Source organism: Megalopta genalis, unplaced genomic scaffold (genome assembly GCF_051020955.1).
Source record: "Megalopta genalis isolate 19385.01 unplaced genomic scaffold, iyMegGena1_principal scaffold0023, whole genome shotgun sequence".
NCBI lineage: Eukaryota > Metazoa > Arthropoda > Insecta > Hymenoptera > Halictidae > Megalopta > Megalopta genalis.
This window is the reverse complement of record NW_027476093.1, coordinates 3,096,501-3,102,500: the sequence shown is the minus strand read 5'-3', so window position 1 is coordinate 3,102,500 and position 6,000 is coordinate 3,096,501.

Below are 6,000 nucleotides of genomic sequence, written 5' to 3'. Positions count from 1 at the left end.
ATTGTTTGTTTGTTACTTTCTAAGTTAATTTGTTTGTTTGATTGGTTTGTTTGCTTGTTTGTTTGTTTTTTAGTTTGTTTGTTTGATTGGATTGTTTGTTTGTTTGTTCATTTGCTCGTTTGTTCGTTTGTTCGTTTGTACGTTTATTCGTTTGTTCGTTTGTTCGTTTGTTTGTTTATTTGTTCGTTTGTTTGTTTGCTTGTTTGTTTGTTAGTTTGTTAGTTAATTTGTTTGTTTGATTGGTTTGATTGTTTGTTTGTTTGTTTGAATGGTTTGTTTGTTTGTTTGTTTGATTGGTTTGTTTGTTTGTTTGTTTGATTGGTTTGTTTGATTGTTTGATTGGTTTGTTTGTTCGTTTGTTCGTTTGTTGGTTTGTATGTTCGTTTGGTCGTTTGTTCGTTTGTTCGTTGGTTCGTTTGTTCGTTTGTTCGTTTGTTCGTTTGTTCGTTTGCTCGTTTGTTCGTTTGTTCGTTTGTTCGTTTGGTCGTTTGTTCGTTTGTTCGTTTCTACGTTTGTTCGTTTGTTGGTTTGTTCGTTTGTTCGTTTGTTCGTTTGTTCGTTTGTTCTCTTGTTTGTTTGTGTGTTTGTTTGTCCGTTTGTTTGTTTGTCTGTATGTTTCGTTGGTTTGTTTGATTGGTTTGTTTGTTAGTTTGTTAGTTAGTTTGTTAGTTTGGATTGTTTGTTTGTTTGTTTGTTTGTTACTTTCCAAGTTAATTTGTTTGTTTGATTGGTTTGTTTGCTTGTTTGTTTGTTTTTTAGTTTGTTTGTTTGATTGGATTGTTTGTTTGTTTGTTCATTTGCTCGTTTGTTCGTTTGTTCGTTTGTACGTTTATTCGTTTGTTCGTTTGGTCGTTTGTTTGTTTATTTGTTCGTTTGTTTGTTTGTTTGTTTGTTTGTTTGTTTGTTAGTTTGTTAGTTAATTTGTTTGTTTGATTGGTTTGATTGTTTGTTTGTTTGTTTGAATGGTTTGTTTGTTTGTTTGTTTGATTGGTTTGTTTGTTTGTTTGTTTGATTGGTTTGTTTGATTGTTTGATTGGTTTGTTTGTTCGTTTGTTCGTTTGTTGGTTTGTATGTTCGTTTGGTCGTTTGTTCGTTTGTTCGTTTGTTCGTTTGTTCGTTGGTTCGTTTGTTCGTTTGTTCGTTTGTTCGTTTGTTCGTTTGTTCGTTTGTTCGTTTGTTCGTTTGTTCGTTTGTTCATTTGTTCGTTTGTTCGTTTGTTCGTTTGTTCGTTTGTTCGTTTTTTTGTTTGTTCGTTTGTTTGTTTGTGTTGTCTGCATGTTTCGTTGGTTGTTTGATTGGTTTGTTTGTTAGTTTGTTGGTTAGTTTGTTTGTTAGATTGGATTGTTTGTTTGTTTGTTCGTTTGTTTGTTTGTTTGTTTGAATGCTTTGCTTGTTCGTTTGTTAGTTAGCTTGTTTGTTAGATTGGATTGTTTGTTTGTTTGTTTGTTTGCTTGTTTGTTTGTTTGCTTGTTTGTTCGTTCGTGCGTTTGTTGGATTGTCTGTATGTTTCGTTGTTTGGTTGTTTGTTTGTTTGTTTGTTTGTTTGTTCGTTCGTTTGTTTGTTTATTTGTCTGTATGTTTCGTTCGTTGTTTGATTGGTTTGTTTGTCAGTTTGTTAGTTTGTTTGTTTGTTTTATTGGTTTGTTAGTTTGTTCGTTTGTTTGTTTGATTGGTTTGTTTGTTTGTTTGATTGGTTTGTTTGTTTGTTTGTTCGTTTGTTCGTTCGTTTGTTTGTTTGATTGTTTGTTCGTTTGTTCGTTTGTTCGTTTGTTCGTTTGTTCGTTTGTTCTTTTGTTCGTTTCTTCGTTTGTTCGTTTGTTCGTTTGTTCGTTCGTTCGTTCGTTTGTTTGTTTGTTTGCTTGTTTGTTTGTTAGTTAATTTGTTTGTTTGATTGGTTTGTTTGTTTGTTAGTTTGTTTGTTTATTCGTTCGTTTGTTTGTTTGTTTGTCTGTATGTTTCGTTGGTTGTTTGATTTGTTTGTTTGTTAGTTTGTTAGTTTGTTCGATTGTTAGTTTGTTAGTTTGTTAGTTAGTTTGTTTGTTAGTTTGTTAGTTAGTTTGTTTGTTTGATTGGTTTGTTAGTTTGTTTGTTTGTTTGATTGGTTTGTTAGTTTATTTGTTTGTTTGTTTGTTTATTTGTTTGTTCGTTTGTTCGTTTGTTCGTTTGTTCGTTTGTTCGTTTGTTCGTTTTTTCGTTTGTTCGTTTGTTCGTTTGTTCGTTTGTTCGTTTGTTCGTTTGTACGTTTGTTCGTTTGTTCGTTTGTTCGTTTGTTCGTTTGTTCGTTTGTTCGTTTGTTCGTTTGTTCGTTTGTTCGTTTGTTCGTTTGTTTGTTTGTTCGTTTGTTTGTTTGTTTGTTTGTTTATTCGTTCGTTTGTTTGTTTGTGTGTATGTTTCGTTGGTTGTTTGAATGGTTTGTTTGTTAGTTTGTAAGTTAGTTAGTTTGTTAGATTGGTCTGTTAGTTTGTTTGTTTGCTTGTTTGATTGGTTTGTTTGTTTGTTTGTTTGTTAGTTTGTTTGTTTCATTGGTTTGTTTGTTTGTTTGTTTGTTTGTTCGTTTGGTTGTCTGTCTGTATGTTTCGTTGGTTGTTTGATTGGTTTGTTTGTTAGCTTGTTAGTTAGTTAGTTAGTTTGTTTGTTTGTTCGTTAGTTTGTTTGTTTGTCTGTATGTTTCGTTGGTTATTTGATTGGTTTGTTTGTTAGTTTGTTAGTTAGTTTGTTTGTTTGTTTGTTTGTTCGTTTGTTTGTTAGTTTGTTTGTTTGATTGGTTTGTTAACTTGTTTGTTAATTTGTTGGTTTGTTAGCTTGTTTGTTTGTTTGGTTTGTCTGTTAGTTTGCTAGTTTGTTTGTTTGTTTGTTTGTCTGTATGTTTAGATGGTTGTTTGAGTGGTTTGTTTGTTAGTTTGTTAGTTAGTTTGTTTGTTTGATTGGTTTGTTAGTTTGTTTGTTAGTTTGTTTGTTATGTTAATTTGTTTGTTTGCTTGGTTTTTCTGTTACTTTGTTAGTTTGTTTGATTGTTTGTCTGTATGTTTCGTTGGTTGTTTGATTGGTTTGTTTGTTTGTTTGTTTGATTGGTTTGTTTGTTTGTTTGTTTGTTCGTTTATTCGTTTGTTCGTTCGTTCGTTTGTTCCTTTGTTCGTTTGTTCGTTTGTTCGTTTGTTCGTTTGTTCGTTTGTTCGTTTGTTCGTTTGTTCGTTTGTTCGTTTGTTCGTTTGTTCGTTTGTTCGTTTGTTCGTTTGTTCGTTTGTTCGTTTGTTCGTTTGTTCGTTTGTTCGTTTGTTCGTTTGTTCGTTTGTTCGTTTGTTCGTTTGTTCGTTTGTTCGTTTGGTCGTTTGTTCGTTTGTTCGTTTCTACGTTTGTTCGTTTGTTCGTTTGTTGGTTTGTTCGTTTGTTCGTTTGTTCGTTTGTTCTCTTGTTTGTTTGTTTGTGTGTTTGTTTGTTCGTTTGTTTGTTTGTCTGTATGTTTCGTTGGTTGTTTGATTGGTTTGTTTGTTTGTTTGTTAGTTTGTTAGTTAGTTTGTTAGTTTGGATTGTTTGTTTGTTACTTTCTAAGTTAATTTGTTTGTTTGATTGGTTTGTTTGCTTGTTTGTTTGTTTTTTAGTTTGTTTGTTTGATTGGATTGTTTGTTTGTTTGTTCATTTGCTCGTTTGTTCGTTTGTTCGTTTGTACGTTTATTCGTTTGTTCGTTTGTTCGTTTGTTTGTTTATTTGTTCGTTTGTTTGTTTGCTTGTTTGTTTGTTAGTTTGTTAGTTAATTTGTTTGTTTGATTGGTTTGATTGTTTGTTTGTTTGTTTGAATGGTTTGTTTGTTTGTTTGTTTGATTGGTTTGTTTGTTTGTTTGTTTGATTGGTTTGTTTGATTGTTTGATTGGTTTGTTTGTTCGTTTGTTCGTTTGTTGGTTTGTATGTTCGTTTGGTTGTTTGTTCGTTTGTTCGTTGGTTCGTTTGTTCGTTTGTTCGTTTATTCGTTTGTTCGTTTGCTCGTTTGTTCGTTTGTTCGTTTGGTCGTTTGGTCGTTTGTTCGTTTGTTCGTTTCTACGTTTGTTCGTTTGTTGGTTTGTTCGTTTGTTCGTTTGTTCGTTTGTTCGTTTGTTCTCTTGTTTGTTTGTTTGTGTGTTTGTTTGTTCGTTTGTTTGTTTGTCTGTATGTTTCGTTGGTTTGTTTGATTGGTTTGTTTGTTAGTTTGTTAGTTAGTTTGTTAGTTTGGATTGTTTGTTTGTTTGTTTGTTTGTTACTTTCCAAGTTAATTTGTTTGTTTGATTGGTTTGTTTGCTTGTTTGTTTGTTTTTTAGTTTGTTTGTTTGATTGGATTGTTTGTTTGTTTGTTCATTTGCTCGTTTGTTCGTTTGTTCGTTTGTACGTTTATTCGTTTGTTCGTTTGTTCGTTTGTTTGTTTATTTGTTCGTTTGTTTGTTTGTTTGTTTGTTTGTTAGTTTGTTAGTTAATTTGTTTGTTTGATTGGTTTGATTGTTTGTTTGTTTGTTTGAATGGTTTGTTTGTTTGTTTGTTTGATTGGTTTGTTTGTTTGTTTGTTTGATTGGTTTGTTTGATTGTTTGATTGGTTTGTTTGTTCGTTTGTACGTTTGTTGGTTTGTTTGTTTGTTTGCTTGTTTGTTTGTTAGTTTGTTAGTTAATTTGTTAGTTTGTTAGTTAATTTGTTAGTTTGTTTGTTTGTTAGTTTGCTAGCTTGTTTGTTTGTTTGTTTATTCGTTCGTTTGTTTGTTTGTTTGTCTGTATGTTTCGTTGGTTATTTGATTGGTTTGTTTGTTAGTTTGTTAGTTAGTTTGTTTGTTTGTTTGGTTTGTTAGTTTGTTTGTTCGTTTGTTTGCTTGTTAGCTTGTTTGTTTGTTTGATTTGTTTGTTTGTTTGTTTGATTTATTCGTTTGTTTGTTTGTTTGTCTTTATGTTTCGTTGGTTGTTTGTTTGTTTGTTTGTTCGTTCGTTTGTTTGTTTGTTCGTTTGTTCGTTTGTTCGTTTGTTCGTTTGTTCGTTTGTTCGTTTGTTCGTTTGTTCGTTTGTTCGTTTGTTCGTTTGTTCGTTTGTTCGTTTGTTCGTTTGTTCGTTTGTTCGTTTGTTCGTTTGTTCGTTTGTTCGTTTGTTCGTTTGTTCGTTTGTTCGTTTGTTCGTTTGTTCGTTTGTTCGTTTGTTCGTTTGTTCGTTTGTTCGTTTGTTCGTTTGTTCGTTTGTTCGTTTGTTCGTTTGTTCGTTTGTTCGTTTGTTCGTTTGTTCGTTTGTTCGTTTGTTCGTTTGTTCGTTTGTTCGTTTGTTCGTTTGTTCGTTTGTTCGTTTTTTCGTTTGTTCGTTTGTTCGTTTGTTCGTTTGTTCGTTTGTTCGTTTGTTTGTTTGATTTATTCGTTTGTTTGTTTGTTTGTCTTTATGTTTCGTTGGTAGTTTTATTGGTTTGTTTATTAATTTGTTAGTTAGTTTGTTTGTTAGATTGGATTGTTTGTTCGTTTGTTTGATTGTTTGTTTGCTTGATTGTTTGTTTGTTTGTAAGTTTGTTAGTTAATTTGTTTGTTTGATTGGTTTGTTTGTTTGTTTGTTTGATTGTCTGTATGTTTCGTTGGTTGTTTGATTGGTTTGTTTCTTAGTTTGTTAGTTAGTTTGTTTGTTTGTTTGTTAGTTAGTTTGTTTGTTTCTTTGGTTTGTTAGTTTGTTTGTTTGATTGGTTTGTTTGTTCGTTTGTTCGTTTGTTCGTTTGTTTGTTTGTTTGCTTGTTTGTTGGTTGTTTGTTTGTTTGTTAGTTAGTTATTTTGTTTGTTTGTTTCATTGGTTTCTTTGTTTGTTTGTTTGTTTGTTTCATTGGTTTATTTGTTTGTTAGTTAGTTAGTTTGTTTGTTTCATTTGTTTCTTTCTTAGTTTGTTTGTTAGTTTGTTAGTTAGTTAGTTAATTTGTTTGTTTGTTTGTTTGATTGGTTTGTTTGTTTGGTTGTTTGTTTGGTTTGTATGTTTGTTTGTTTTGTTGTTTTATTGGTTTGTATGTTTGTTTGGTTGTTTGGTTGG